Source organism: Stegostoma tigrinum, chromosome 1, assembly GCF_030684315.1.
Source record: "Stegostoma tigrinum isolate sSteTig4 chromosome 1, sSteTig4.hap1, whole genome shotgun sequence".
Taxonomy (NCBI): Eukaryota; Metazoa; Chordata; class Chondrichthyes; order Orectolobiformes; family Stegostomatidae; genus Stegostoma; species Stegostoma tigrinum.
The window spans coordinates 134,387,218-134,404,000 of NC_081354.1; the positions used below are offsets into that span (position 1 = coordinate 134,387,218).

General features: G+C 40.5%; 1 long non-coding RNA gene across 1 annotated transcript in view; it reads right to left on the reverse strand.

Annotated features, from left to right (window-relative positions):
• LOC132210575 (uncharacterized) overlaps window positions 1–16,783 on the reverse strand; it is a 168,515-nt gene that overhangs the window by 53,381 nt on the left and 98,351 nt on the right. The window contains exon 3 of the long non-coding RNA XR_009446717.1: window positions 3,358–3,393. This is a non-coding gene — a long non-coding RNA (uncharacterized LOC132210575). The remainder of the gene's footprint in view (window positions 1–3,357; window positions 3,394–16,783) is intronic.

Here is a 16,783-nt window from a genome sequence, read left to right on the forward strand (position 1 = left end):
TTCACAGGCCATTAATTAGGACAGCATTTATTGCCCATCCCTCATTGGTCAGAGGGCAATTAGGAGCCAACCATGCAGGCCAGGCCAGGTAAAGATGGTAGATTTTCTTCTTAAAGAAGATTAGTGTGCTAGATGGGCTTTGCGATTGTTGACAGTGGTTACATGGTCACCATCAGGATAGTTTCTTATCGCAGATTTGTATTGAATTCAATTTTTTCCATTTGCTATGGTACAATTCATAATATCCTCAGAACATGAACCTAGGGTTCTAGATTGCTAGCCCAAGTGAATTTACCACTACGCCTGAACCTCCCCAAAGGATAGAAAACTCTTAAGTAGCTGAGTCAGCAGTGATTATTTAAAGTTACAGCAAATCCTAAAGCAGATGCAGGTGGGGTCAAGTATTTAACAAATCTCATGGAAACTTTAATGAGTTCTTAAAGGGCGCAACAGGGTAGATCAGAAAGGATGTTTTCCTGAATGGGGCATCTACTACCAGAGACTGGCTCAGAATAAGGTACAATTCGACCTGAAATGAGAAGGAAGACCTTCAGTCAGAGACGAGTAAATACATGAAATGCTCTATTCCAGAGGGTTGTGGGAACTCCATCAATACATATTCAAAACAGAGCTCGATGGATTTAGAGATATTAATGACATCAAGAGATATGAGGAGCGCATGGAAAATTGACAATGAGATAGATTATCAAATGAATGGCCAGGCTTGAGGCGCTGAATAAAATTCTTCTACCTAAGGTTCTCAAAGCCAGGAGGAGAAACAACTCAGAGATTGAATTCAACACAGGGCAATATATCACACGGGTCAGAGACAACGGGAAATAGACCAAGAAAGTAGAAATTTAAAAATGCATCGGAAATGAAAATATAAATTTAAAAATAATGTAAATGGTGTGAACAAAGTGGAAAAGTAAAACATAGTTATTACACTCAAACAAAGAAAGAAAAATGAAGAAAACAATTAAAGCAGAAATGGTGAAAGGGCAAAATGTTGTGTGCAAAGAAAATATAAATCAGAAGGGATAAAAGAGGAAGATAAAGGCAAAAAAAAGCAGAGCTAAGAAAACATAGAATTTAAAGCCTTGCTGCATGAAAGAAAGTGGAATTTGCCCAGAGGTTTTCCTCATTATCCCGTGTAACTTCAACAGAAACTCTCTTTACACTGTTACTCAGGAGTTTCCTCAGATCTTCTGCTAAAGCTAAAGTAGATGGCTGACGATCATGAGGACATTTTTTCATTGCAGACAGCCAAAGATACCTACATCATACCCCCTCAAATGGAATTATTCATTGCATCAAATTAAAATTGATTTTCTGTGTAGAATGAACTATTTATATGATTTGTTCTTGTTTTTATTTCAGTCATGAGTGGTCAGTGCAAACATAATGAAGACAGTGTGTACATTAAACTACATCTTGTTTGCCTTTGGATCAGAAATCTGAGGACAGTCCTGCAGTCAGAGGTCTATTTATATTTTCACTTTCAGCTGGCAGTATTATTTTGCACCACAAGACTGCAACAGTTGTCATGGCAACCAGATCATAAACTTCATAAATATATTATCTTGTTAGACTTTCTGCAATGCAAAAGGCAGCTCAGAGTCTACCCTGGATTTATCGTAGTTTAAATTTATTTGTTTATCTGTGCATTGGAACTTATGTTTAAAAGAAATAAATCAGCCTCAAAATAAAGCAGTGCACACCCGCAGTATGGAGTTTGAGAGTTTAGACTTAAATATGTATTTATTACATTTGAAATTTGAAGTATGAAGGTAGATTCCAGGCCACATAGATATTGTACCTTCAAGACAGTTACAATGGCATCATGGCTTTTGACATTCCCATATAATAAGACCCATCTTGCCTTCAGTCACATTCTCTGTGTAATGGAGTCAATGTTGGAGATGAGCTGTTGATGTATACAATTAGCACAGAAATGAGATTATGTTTGTCAAACTATGATGTCATAGCATTATAAAGCTGATTCAGTATCACATCTATAGCAGACATTTTATCATCATACGTTCCAAATTTTGTGACCAAGGTAGCTCCTCTTTGAGAAACTTTTCCCCAAAAACAACACTCTCCATATTGCAGAAAGGTGACCAACACATTTGCAATCCCTCAAATGTGCTCTATCCTTCAGTGAGTGTATACTCCATTCATCTGATCTCACAACATTGGTAGTAGACCCAGAAAGGTCTCAGAAATTGTCTACACCCAGATAACAAGCCTGCTGAGATCAGTTCTGGTTTCCTAATGACAGCTCAAGCTCACTACTCCAGCATTAAAAATGAGACTCTACTTCTTGTTTTTAGGTCTGGTACAATACACTGTTTGTACCACAAAAGCCATGATCATAAAAATTTGGCATTCTGAGGGAGGGTCACCACATCCAAAATGTTAACTCTGGCTATTCTTCACAGATGCTGCCAGGCCTGCTGAGCTTTTCCAGCAATTTCTGTTTTTATTTGTGATCATTAAAGATAAGGTGATTTGTGAAGCTTTTAGGATAGCTATGTTAAATCTACATGTCATTACTCTTTGCAACAATTTATTCCAACTAGCTCCTCTGGTTTTGGAGACATGCAGATCCATACAGTTCTTCGCTCCAACACTCTCAGCACCCAACAAAATGTGTGCAGCACATTCTTGGAAAGGGAGAAAATGATACAAGAATATGATCAATGAGCATGCAGCCAGTTATCCCAACCAAACCTGTATGAGACATTCACATGAACACATATATACATGGAAAGTACAGCCTAGGTCTTATAATGTGATAATGAGAAATGGCAAAGTCTTGCACAGAAATAGATGACACTTATTATCAACCAACACAAAAGATGATTGCTCAGAGACAGAATGCAGCATTCCAGACTACAATAAATGATGTCCATTCCAGCTGTGACAATAGGTAACACATTTGCCTAACCATAATAACTGTGTGAGGACTAGGTCCAGTTGTTTTGTACTTCCTCAAAGGTGTTATCTGAATCTATGGAGACATCTTTATATATGTATTTTTACATGTGTTATCTGAAAAAGGTTCCTTTTCTTTAAAGGGAGAAAGGGGAGAATGATGTTTTATAGCACAGTTTCCAGACCACACAGGCACTGCACCTTTACATGGCATCACATGATATGATATTCCAATATAATCACGGCAATTTCAGCTTGAGTTATGTTTTTTGTGTAATAGAGTCATTTTAGTCAGTCAGCTTTATATGTGTCTATAATGTACAGTAACATTAGGAACCAGAGAACTCAGGCTATGTGTGAAGGTGTATGACATTAGAGACTTGTAAATATTTAATGCTGTAAAGAAACTTCAGATACCTGATTCTTGATGAACATGATTATCTGTGGCAGCATCTGCGAAGAAAATTCCAGAGTTAACATTTTGGGCATAGGTTATGCAGAATCATGTTAAAAAATATGTACAAATAGTTAATAACTGCATACCGTTTGCCATATAATTACATTTTTAAAGTCTATGTGCTTGAAAAATTCGAAGTTTACTCATTTATTAAAAATACAGCTTTTGATTACATTATTTATTCTGTTATTTTAACTTGTATAATATTTTTGCTGCTATAATTGTAATTTCTTATCACCACTAAAATTAACCATAGCAGTACAATAGAACATTTTCTCAGAGCAGGGATAAATATTTCACAGTGGCAGTTGTCCAGCCCTCTAGCTTACAACTCAGGAGTAAGACCAGGACCTTTTCTCCAGGAAACTGTGAAGAGAATTTACAGTCATCAGGCAGTTAATTACCAGAGATCACAGCATTCACCCCAATGCATCCTGCCTCCATGAGCTACGAGCTAATTAGAGGCTAACACCCTCCATTCCCCGATGTGGAGGTACCAGTGTTGGACTGGGGTGGGCAAAGTCAGAAGTCACATGACACCAGGTTATAATTTCAAATAAACCTGTTGGGGTATAACCTGGTATCATGTGACTCCTGATGCTTTCCATTCCCAGTAGTGCCATCAGGGAATGGTGACCACTTCCGGATTGCAATCAGTCCCTGGCCAGGCACTGCAGTGGAGGTTAAATAGCTAAATACGTCGAACCGCCTTGCTGATGCCTGTCAAGTAGGGTTTAAAGAAGGTGGTGAGATGGAATAATCGGGAGGCTGGCAGGAGACATAAAGGCACAGCCATTGCCACTTTGGGGCTTTCCTTAGGACATAGAATGGCCAAAGAGGGAGGTCACACCAAGCCTACAGCCAGGTCACCACACATACTTGGCATTGCTGCCACATGACGTGAGCACTTCACCATCATTAGAACATCAGCAACTGTGAGAGGATTAGCTCAATAATAGGCTGACTGCCAATCACTTACTCCTTCTCTGGTAAATTGTTAGGTGACGTGGCCTGGTCACCAGATTTTATTGTAACTCCTGCATCTGTAATGTTTTGCATTATATTAGCCTGACTTGTACAATGTCAGTTGGGCCTCCAGTTCCCATATTGCATTTACACATAGAGTTCTCAACAAGAAAGGAGCAAATATGGCTCAGGGTTACTTACAAGGGCTGAAAATCATACTGAGACCATTGTCATTGACATCTCTAGTAACCTCTTATAATCTTTATACATTAATGTGTTAATCTGCGAATCTGTTGCAAATCATAGAAATATAGAAGGATGCAGCACAGAAAGAGATTATCTGTTCCATTGTGGTTCTGCTAATTCTTTGAGACAGCTGTTAGATTACTCCCATGTTCTTTTCTCATCAGCCTGATTTTATGTTGCTTTGCTAAAACGTCTGTGCCCTGTTCCATTTTGAATTTTACTTCTCTCTCTGATTTCTACCATCTTTTTAAGCAATGTATTCCTCATCAGAACTAATTGACTTTAAGGATGGAATATAATTGGGGTGAAATGTAAAACCTGCGCTGCTCTCAATCTGGTGACTGTCTCATTTGGTGGGCTGAGGTGAAATTCCCTCCAACGTTTCAAGAGCAGAAATTGGTTCTCCTGCAAATATCAGTTCAATATTACTCTTTCCCCTTATACTCATTTTGAGTGATTATCTAAAGGGAAAGATTATAGTCTGAGCTTTCTTGGAACTGTTCAATTGCGTCAGATTTTCTTTGGAAAAAAACTAGGTTATTTAAAGTTGTAGAGAAAATGCTGAGGCTGGGTTATATGTAAGATTACTTTTTTCATTAAATATGCTGCTACTTTACAACATTAAGCTTAGCATAATGCTATACGCAGAATCATCTTTCTCAATCGATGAGGTAGGCCCAGTGGCGAGTACTGTGAGTCTGATGTTGGTGGCTTCAGCCTAGCAGTGAAAGATGGCGCCTGAAGAGCAATGACTTCGACGTTGGTTGAGTCTGGTATAGATGTCAGCGAGGCATTGGAGGAGGGGCAGCGGAATCATTCATGACGAGCTGGCTCAGGACTGATGGGCTCACTTTAAGCTATATCGTTCTATGTTTTTCTTATTCTGATAACATTCAAAATTGTGCCCAATAGTGGTATCAGTGGAAAAGCTCTTTGTTGTATTTTACTGTTTTTCTCACTGTGAAATACAAGAGACAATAAAATCATTCATTCAATGTCTATTGTCATGTGCTGGCTGTCTCACTACTTTTGTAAGGTATCTATTTACATGTTTGAGTTTTGCTCTTTTACGTTACAGACTGAAGCTTGTATTCATGGATTTAGCCAAATGTTGATTCCAAAGCCCAGGGATGGGTCATTTCAGTAATTGCAAAGGATATCTATGAATGCAGCAATGCAGCAAACACATCTGCTTTGATTGGTGATGGTGCAGTACTCCTGATTCAAGACAATGTTCCTTGTTGGGTAAAATATCCGGGGGTGAAAAGATATTCTTGCCTCATGTGAAACAATTGGTTTAATTTGTTAATGAATCCCTATGGGATTCATTAGCTTTGCAGCTTTACTTATTGGGCCAACTGGGAGCTGCCGGGTGAACTCTCAGGGTCATCTAGGGTAGGCAGACTTATACTCAGATATTGATTTGAACATAATGGCCTAAATGCCCTCCTGCATCACAATACTGGCATATTATGTTTTCTATTGAGCCAATTAAACACTTATAACTATGCCTGATTTGTGAAACTGTGTTAAAGTGTCAAATTATATAACCTAAATTAGAAATTACAAAATTATGGAAAAATAACAAATAATTCTCTGCCTGATTCTGTTCAATTTTTCCATAAAGAGTACAGTTGTAAAGCCACAGCCCTCATAATAATATGTGCATGCATGGCAGAGATGTTGGGTTGGTTTTATTCATTTCTCTAGAGATTTTCTTTGTTCAGATGCAGTTCCAAACACAAAACATGGCAGCAGATTTTTTAATTACTAAATTCTTAAGTAGTAACACTGGCATTTTGCAAACCCAGCTCAAAATCCTGTACCAAGTGCAATACAATAGACACATAAAATCCTTTACAATGCAGCAAAATGCTTATCTTTCTCACAAAAGCGACAATCCACAACACACTATCTCAGACAGTTTTATGATATAACCATTGAAAGCAATTGTGGCAACTTCAATATGTTTCCTTTTACATAGAATTTCATAAATTGCACTTCTTTAAAACAAAAGCAGCAGTAATTCAGATAAGCCTGGTGTGAAAGCATCAATGGGATTCGAACATTCAAAATCCCTCAACTGACCTGCAATGAATCAATATCCTGGGGTTCCAAACAAGGTTAGAAAAACACAGCACTTCACAGAAAACAGCATGGATTCAGAGCAGTCATGTCATTACCAGCATGTTTGCTGAACCCAAAGAATAAAAAGAAACGCTGACTTGGCAAGATTCAGTGTGACTCAAAATTTTTCATTATTATCGGCAACAGGGAGATGCTAGACAAGACAGCTAGATGAGATTTTGTTTCTAAAAGACTAGCCAGTTGGTGAAAAACAAAGTTGTTGGAAAACCTCAGCAGGTCTTGCAACATCTATGAAGGAAAAAAACAGAGTTAATGTTTCTGGTCCGGTGACGCTTTCTCAGAATGGAGGAGGAGTTCTGAGGATGGGTAACCGGACCCGAAATGTTAACTCTTTTTTCCTTCAAAGATGTTGTCAGGATTTGCTGAGCTTTTCCAGCAACTTTTTTTCCCCCTGATTTACAGCATCCACAGTTGTTTTGGTTTATATTCAGCCAGTTGTTGAACTACTCAGGTGGTGGATTTTCTGCTCGGGACAGAAAAGTAGCAAACGCTCACATACATTAGTGAAACATAGCAATATATACATTGGAGCAGGAGTATGCCATTCAGCCTTTCAAACCCACTCTGTCATTCACTATCACAGCTGACCATCCAACTCAAAAGCACGTTCTCACTTTTCTCTCATACACTTTGATCCTTTCAGTCCCAAGAACGATATCTAACTCCTTTTTTGGTCTCAACCACTTTCTGCACTGGCAAATTCCACAGGCTCACCACTCTGTGGTAAAGAAATTTCTCCTTATCTCAGTGGTAAATGATTGGCTCTGTTTCCTTAGGCTGTGACCCTTGGTTCTGGGCTGTCCTGCCATTGGGAACATTCTTCCTGCACTCACTGAGACCAGTTCTGTTAGAATTTTCTACACTTCTTTGCGAAATGTTACTAGTTAATAGTTCAGTAATGAAAGAACCTGCTGCCATATTTTGTGTCAGGAACTGCATCTGAACAAAGAAAATCTCTAGAGAAATAAATAAAACCCACTCACCATCCCTGCCATACATGCACAGATTATTCGGAGCACTGCAGTTTGTCAACAACACTCCTGATGGAAAAGTTAACAGAATCAAGCAGAGAACGATTTGTAGTTTTCCCATTATTTAGTAACTTCTACTTTAGGTTATATAATTTGATACTTTAACATGAAATCACAAGTAGCTTAGTTATAAGTGCCTACCTAACTCCATCTTCATTCTTTGAATTCTAGCGAACATAATCCCTAACCGATTCAATCTCTATACATACTTCGGTGTTGCCATTTCAGGAATTAGTCAGAAAAAAAACATGGATTCTTTAAGACCTGTACAGATAAAATTACTGTGTGACTCTGTAAAGGTACTTAATAGCTACCACTGATGCGTCAGCCATCCCAGCTTTTCAAGGAACTAGTACATCATATGGGCAGCACAGTGGCTCAGTGGTTAGCACTGCAGCCTCACAGCGCCAGGGACCCGGGTTTGTTCCTAGCCTCGGGCGACTGTCTGTGCAGAGTTTGCACATTCTCCCTGTGTCTGCGTGGGTTTCCTCCCGGTGCTCCTGTTTCCTCCGACAGTCCAAAGATGTGCAGGTTAGGCGGATTGGCCATGCTAAAAGTGCCTGTAGTGTTCACTGGTGTGAGAGTAATAGGGGGATTGGTCTGGGAGGGCTGCTGCAAGGGGTGGTGTGGACTTGTTGGGTTGAAGGGCCTGTTTCCACAGTGTAGGGAATCTAATCTTTAAAAAAATGGGCTGAATGGCTTCCTTCGGGACTGTGATCATAAGAATTCTGTGATTATTGTGATATCTTAAGGAAAGTCCCAAGTTGTTATGTACATATCTAAGGAGCAAGAAGGTAGCTAGGAAAAGGATAGGTCCGTTGAAGGTTGGAATTTAAGCGTGGATGTGGTTGAGGTCCTTAAAAATACATTACGTCGTTACTCACAAAGGAGAAGGGCACGGTGCCCTTCTGCACGGGCCCAGTGCATGGTGAGACTGGGAAGGGGTATGTTGACCTTCTAGAGCATGCTGACATGAAAAAGGAGAAGGTGTTGGATGTTTTCAAATGCATTAGACTAAACAAGCCCCCGGGACCTGATGGCCCTATCCCAGAATGCTGAGGGAGGCAGCTAAGGAGGTTTCTGGGGCCATGTATGAAATCTTTGTATCCTTCTTAGTCACAGGAAAAGCCTCAGAGAACTGTAGAATAAGCCAACATCATTCCGTTATTTAAGCAGCCCAGCAGAGATAATCTGGGTAAATCCTGGTGAGCCTTATATCAGTGGTAGGGTAATTATTGGAAAAAAATTCATACGAATAGGATTTACTCACATTTGGAAATATGTGAACTTATTAATGATCATCAGCTTGGCTTTATGCATGTCTTACAAATGTGAATGAGTTTTTTGAGGAAGTGACAAAGATTATTGATGAGGGCAGGGCAGTAAATGTTGCTTACATGGACTTTAGCAAGGCCTTTGACAAGGTCCCTCATAAAAGGCTGATACAAAAGGTGAAGCCACATGAGATCTGAAGTGAGGTGGTATGAGATGGATACAGAGCAGGTTTAGTCATAGAAGACAAGAGAGTTGCAGTGGAAGGGTGTTTTTCAAATGTTCCTCAGGGATCAGTGCTTGGAGCCCTGTCATTTGAAATATAAATGAGTAATTTGGAGGAGAAGTTAACTGGCCTGACTAGTAAGTTTGTGAATGACACAAAGACTGGGGGAGTTATGGTTAATGAGGAGGGTTGCCAGTTCGTACTGTAAGATATAGACAGGATGGAGAGTTAGGTGGAGAAGTGGCTAGACAAACATGAGGTGATGCATTTTGGGAGATCTAATGCAGAAGGGAGGTATGTCATTAATGGCAGAACCTTTAATAGCATCAACATACAGAGTGATTTCGGAAAACAGATCTATAGTTCTCTGAAAGTGGCAACACTAGTGGATAAGATCATCAAGAAAGCATATGGCATAACTGCCTTCATCAATCAGGGCATAGAAATTAAAAATTGGCAAGTCGTGTTGCTGCTGTGTAGAACTTTAGTTCAGCCACATTTGGAATATAGAGCATAGAACATAGAACAATACAGCGCAGAACAGGCCCTTCGGCCCTTGATGTTGCGCCGGCCTGTGAACTAATCTAAGCCCCTCCCCCTGCACTATCCCATCATCATCCATATGCTTATCTGAGGACTGTTTAAATGCCCCTAATGTGGCTGAGTTAACTACATTGGCAGGCAGCGCGTTCCATACCCTTACCACTCTCTGAGTAAAGAACCTGCCTCTGACATCTGTCTTAAATCTATCTCCCCTCAATTTGTAGCTATGCCTCCTCGTACAAGCTGACATCATCATCCTCGGAAAAAGACTCTCACTGTCCACCCTAGCTAATCGTCTGATCATCTTGTATGTCTCTATAAAATCCCCTCTTAGCCTCCTTCTCTCCAATGAGAACACACACAAGTCCCTCAGCCTTTCTTCATAGGGCCTGCGCTCCAGACCAGGCAACATCCTGGTAAATCTCCTGTGCACCTTTTCCAATGCTTCTACATCCTTCCTGTAATGGGTTGACCAGAACTGCGCGCAATATTCCAAGTGAGGCCGCACTAGTGTTTTGTACAGTTGCAGCATGACATCACGGCTCCAGAACTCAATCCCTCTCCCAATAAAACCTAAAATACTATGAACAATTTTGGTTGCCATATGACCAGAAGGAAGTGGAGGCTTTGACAAGGAGACAGAATGGATTACCATGGTACTGCTTGCTTTGGAGGGTCTTGTCTATGAGAAGAGATTGTACAAACTTACTTTGTTTTCACTTGAACGTCAAAGGATGAGGGGGTGACCTGATAGAAGTTTACAAAATTACCAGAGGCATAGATGGAATGGATAGTTGAAGTCTTTTTCCCAGGGTAGTTATGTCAATAACTAGGGGACGTTGGTTTAAGGTAAAAAGGAGAAAGGTGTAAGGATATGTGAGAGGCAGGTTATTTACACAGAGGGTGTTAAGTGCCTGGAATGAGCTGCCAGAGGAGATGACCCTTCCCCTACTGCATCCCTAAACCAGCCCAGTTCGTCCCCTCCCCCCACTGCACCACACAACCAGCCCAGCTCTTCCCCCCCCACCCACTGCATCCCAAAACCAGTCCAACCTGTCTCTGCCTCCCTAACCGGTTCTTCCTCTCACCCATCCCTTCCTCCCACCCCAAGCCGCACCCCCATCTACCTACTAACCTCATCCCACCTCCTTGACTTGTCCGTCTTCCCTGGACTGACCTATCCCCTCCCTACCTCCCCACCTATACTTTCTCCACCTATCTTCTTTACTCTCCATCTTCGGTCCGCCTCCCCCTCTCTCCCTATTTATTCCAGTTCCCTCTCCCCATCCCCCTCTCTGATGAAGGGTCTAGGCCCGAAACGTCAGCTTTTGTGCTCCTGAGATGCTGCTTGGCCTGCTGTGTTCATCCAGCCTCACATTTTATTATCAAGGAATACAATAGCAATGTTTAAGAGGCATCTTGACAGAGACATGAACAGGCAGGGAATAGAGTGATACAGACCTCATAGAGGCAAGTTTAGAAAGGCATCATGCGTTGGCACAGTGTTGATGTGCTGAAGGGCCTGTTCCTGTGCTGTGCTGTTCTTTGTTCTTATTCTTTGTTCTTTCTTTGTTCAAGTGGATAATACGGCAACTTAGGATAAGTGTACTTAAAGATCTATGTTATCATATCACCATACCCAGTGAAGCATTAAGTTTGATTTGCACAGGTGGATAGGATATGAGTGGATTCAGCAAATATTTCAGCACCTGAAATTAAAAATGGGAGAGCAAGGTTCATGCAGCACCATGAACCTCCATTGTAAGCTGTTGAATTTATTATTCATCGATGAGATGGGGGTAAACGATGTTCAATGGTGTAAAATCTGCTAACTCCTAAAAGTGATAATAAGTGGAAGACTCAAAATTATTGAAAAATAACAAAACATTCTTCTGAGGAATGGTCACCGAATCTAAAATGTTAATTCTGTTTTCTCCTCCACAGATGCTGCCAGACCTGCTGAGCTTTTCCAGCAACTTTGTTTTTGTTCCTGAAAATATTCTTTGCCTTATTGAATTTATTTTCTTCACACAGAAAAACAGTTGAAAGGTGCTGTCCTCATTGTAATCTTTGTAGATCAAGCAGAATGGGTAGGAGAGACCTATTCATGTCCAGGGTTCAGTTTCTTTGATGTAATATTCAATTCACCTCTTCAACATGAGTCCTCTGTAAAAGCGATAAATATGCTGATTTGCTACTGAATTTCACTCGGATTTATTTGGAATTCTTGAGGCCCTCTACCTCCTCATTTGGATGACTAATAGGCACTAACTTGACTGAAAGATAATAATAACTGCAGGTACTGGAGTCAGAGACAACACAGTATGAAGCTGGAGCAGACTGGGCAGCATAAGAGGAGTAGGAAATTTCTTCATAAGGGTCACAACCTGAAACATCAAATTTTCTGCTCCTCTAATGTTGCCTGGCTAAGTTGACTGTGTTTTTTTGAAAAAATAACAAAGAAAGTTGATGCAGGCTGAGCAGTGGATGTTGTTTAGATAGGCTTCAGCAAGGCATTCAACATGGTTCCACACGGTAGGCTAGTTAGCAAGGTTAGGTCACATGGAATCCAGGGAGAGCTAGTCATTTAGATACAAAATTAGCTTGAAGGTCGAAGACCAAGGGTGGTGGTAGAGGGTTGTTTTTCGGATTGGAGGCCTGTGATCAGTGTTGGGCTTCAAGGCTCAGTTCTGGGTCCACTGGTTTATTCATAGAAATGATTTGGATGTGAATGTGGGAGGAATAATTAGTAAGTTGACAGATGACGCCAAAATTAATGGTTGTTGAAGCAGGTTATCTCAGAATACAATGGACCTTGATCAGATAGGCCGATAAGCCAAGGAGTGGCAGATGGAGTTCAATTTAGATACATGTGAGGAGCTGTATTTTGGAAAGGCAAATCAGGGCAAGACTTGTACATTTAATGGTAGCATCCTGGGCACTGTTGACAAACAAACAGGCTTTAGGTGCAACGTCTTAGTTCCTTGAAGGTGGAGTCACACATAGACAGGGTAGTGATGAATGCATTTGGCAATCTTGTCTTTATTGGCCAGTGCATTGAGTATTGGAGTTGAGATGTCATTTTGCAGCAGTGCAGGATGTTGTTTAGGCTGTTTTTGAAATATTATGTTCAATTCTGGTTTCCCTGTTGCAGGAAAGCTGTTGTGAAACTTGAAAGGACTCAGAAAAGATTCACAAGGACGTTGCCAGGGTTGGAGGGTTTGAGCTGTAGGCTGCAGCTATTTTCCCTGGAGTGCTGTAGGCTGGAGGGGTGACTATATAGAGGTTTATAAAATCTTGAGATGTATGGATAGGGTGAACTGCTAAAGTCTTTTTTCCGTGCATAAGGGGTTCTAAAACTAGAGGGCATAAATTTAAAGTGACAGGGGAAAGATTTAAAAGGGCTCTAAGGGGCAACTTTTTCACACAGAGAATGGTGCATGTAAGGAATGATCTGCCAGAGGAAATAGTGAAGACTGTTACAATTACAACATTTAAAAGGCATCTGGATGAGTATGTGAATAGAAGGGGTTGAGAGGGATATGGGCCAAATGCTGGCAAATAGGACCAGATCAGTTTGGGATATCTGGTGGGCATGGATGAATTGGGCCAAAGGGTTTGTGTTTGTGCTGTATAACTCTATGACTCTAAATGATGACAATGCCTTCTATGTAATTTTAGGCTGGGCCTGCCCATATCCTCACTGGCAGGCTTGCAGGTTGATGTCAACTATGGCATTGAAAAAAAGCATAATAACTCGATCTGTGCCAAAATCTCTCAAGTAACTGCTATTTATGACACTGGCAGTCACTAATTTTTGAAAGGTGAGATGCCTGGACAGAACCGTGGACTTCTTTTTCATAGCTCTCTCTTCATGCAGAATATTCAAGTTGGATTGAAAAGGCCCTTGAAGATTAACGTTCAAGAGCTCTTTAATCTGTAGTTTGAGAATTCTTGGAATAGATTGTCACTGAATTTAGTCCAAGTTCCATTTGGCAAAAATGATCATGTGTCCCACTATAAAGTATAATACAGACCATTCATTCATATCCTTCTAAATGATTATTTTGGATTCTGAGCCTGGTCTTGCAGGGATTTGTGTGGACTCAAGTGACTTTGTGAATGATTTTGTGCCAAGAGTTGCACCCAAACAAAGAAAATCTCTTGAGAAATGAACCAATGACAATGCGAGTGTTAATACTCCATGCCAACCTGTTCTACATTATTTTATCCCACCTTATCAAAATATCCTTCTATAATGTTCTACATAATGTATCCAACTGAAGATAGTATGAACTGCAGATGAAGGAGTCAGATACAACACAGTGTGGAGCTGGAGGAACACAGATGGCCAGGCAGTATCAGAGGAGCAGGAAAGTTGACAGTTCAGGGTCTCCATACATTACACAGTGGATTGATCACATGTACAAATTTATAATCCATTAGACTCTCAATCGTGTAGATGCATCACGATGATGGCAACTGTTACCGCTTACCAACCCTGGAGATCAACCTGCTGTGATGGGTGACACCTCTGCACGAGTGATTGTCCAAGATGTGGGAAGTCTCCTGGAGTTTCCACATAATGGATGTGCACTCTTGAATTGCAGCAACCCTGCTACTCCTTTGGTTATGAATCTCCTATCTAAGTGCTGGCATCATATCATTAAACCTCCTGTAAAATGACTTGTGATGTTTTGTTGTGTTATATTGAAACTAAACTGCACTTATTCTGTTGCACATCTTTTGTTTTAGTCCTTTGTAGGCTATTGATAGAGATCGATTGCGATGGTTAATTAACAAGTACTTTGCCATTTTTGTCTGATCTTCATTATTGTAAACAGTGTACTAGTGATACCTTTTATTCCCATTTAGAAACGTATATGTTTCCACTGTAGGGTGCTCTCTAGTATAGGTAGATGTCTGAGTCATTATTTCAAGATGCTGTGGATGTGTTTAGTAATGATCCAGTAGCTTGGTTGTGCCTGGTATTCTTGAACATCATTAGACAATGCTTGGGAAGGTGACCTTTGATTCTGAGGAGGCATCTTTCCAGTATCTTTCAGCCTTCCAATAAGCTTGGCATTAATACAATAGGTGATATGTCAGAGGTGCATGCCTCTAGAGCATTCTGACATTTCTGGCAGCTTCCCGTCTTCTGCTCATCATCCGCTATCAAATCAAGTTCCAGCAGGACTGAAATTAATCCCCTTGTCATCAGCTCTCTGTCTGCACTAACTTTATGAAACAGTTGCTGCTGATTTTTCATTCCAGACATGTGAGAACCTGCCTCACACCAGCACGTTTTTCATTTGGGCGAGGCTAGGTAGCCCGCACACGTGGAAAACAAACATGAGAAAAAGTAATTTATTTAATCAAATCTGATTGCACTTTCCCTTCTCAATATACTATTATGTTTTGAATGATTCCAACATTCTTAATATATTTTTGTTGCAAATCAATACATGATCTTATTTCATTCATCATGCCTTGAGTAAAATCCGTCTTCCTAATACCTGATGTAAACTTTAATTTTAACTCACTTAAATTTGTATCAGGAGGTCCAACATTTTGTTTCTGAAATATGGTTGATGTCCTATTTAAAGACCATTTAAGGTCCTATTTAGGTCACTGATGTGTCCCTTGAATTAACTTCCTTCTTGACGTGTACGGTTAACCTTTTTCTGAGTCCAACACTTTTACAGATGCAGTTAGGCTTATTATTCTGCTCTATGTACGTAGATTTGTCCTTACACCTTAAATTCTGGGGAAAGATATGCCTTTACTCAGTATGGCACAAAGTTATGTAAATTCCCCAGCAGCATTCGATATGTCTGCGTGACCTTGTGTCCATTTTTATAATTAGTGAAGAAAGCTGTTTGGTGTCGATCCCTTCAAGGCTTAACTGGTAATACACGGATAGGACTAACCTTTTCTTTGTTGCTTTTATTCATTCATGGGGTGTTAGAGTCACTGGCAAGGCTGGCATTTTTTACTCAACCCCAATTGTTAAAGTGCAACAGCGTTGCTGTCCAGAGTTGCACGCAGGATGACAGATTTCCTTTCTCTAAAGAGCAACCGTGGACTAGATGGGTTTCTACAACAATCAACAGTGGCTACATAGCGGCCATTGGCATTTTTGTATTCCAGCATTTTTTAAATTGATTTCAAATTTCATCATCTGCAACAATGGGATTTGAACCCATGCCCCAGAATGTTAGCCTGGATTTCTGGATTACAAATGGTATTACCACAATATCACTACCTCCCCAAAGGTCTAATTGGAAGAGTTAGAGTAAGCAATGCAAGGTTTATGGTAAACACTGCAACAATTTACAGCTTATGTGAGCATGTTCTACATTATTAGAGGCTGCTACAAGTACATTGACCCCAGATCTGACTGTTACGACTCTTCTTTCGTTTAATTCCCTTGACATCATCACAGTGGGTGGTGCTTACTGCACTAAATCGATTATTAATATTTTCCCATTTCAGTGCGATATACAACAAAAACCCACTAAACCATGCGACAAACAGTCTCTGGGGTCATCAGATCCCCAAGAATTAGGAGGCATGGTGGGTCAATGACCAGCACTGCTGTCTCATAGCACCAGGGACCTGGGTTCAATTGCAGCCTTGGGCAACTGTCTGTGTGGAGTTTCTGTATTCTCCCTGTGTCTGCATGGGCTTTATCAAGAAGCATTTGGACAAATACATAGATAGGAATGGAATAGATGGATATGGGTCCTGTAAATGAAGATTGTTTTGGCATAGAAGGGAAAAATATGGTGGTGCCAGACTTGAAGGGCCAAAGAGCTTGTTCCTGTGCTGTATTTTTCTTTGCTCTTTGAATTAACATTGTCTACAAGAGGCTATTTGAGGGGCACTTCACCATTCTGATTTTTCATCCTCAACGTTTATCAGTATATTATACGGCCTTTCCGTAACCTGTAT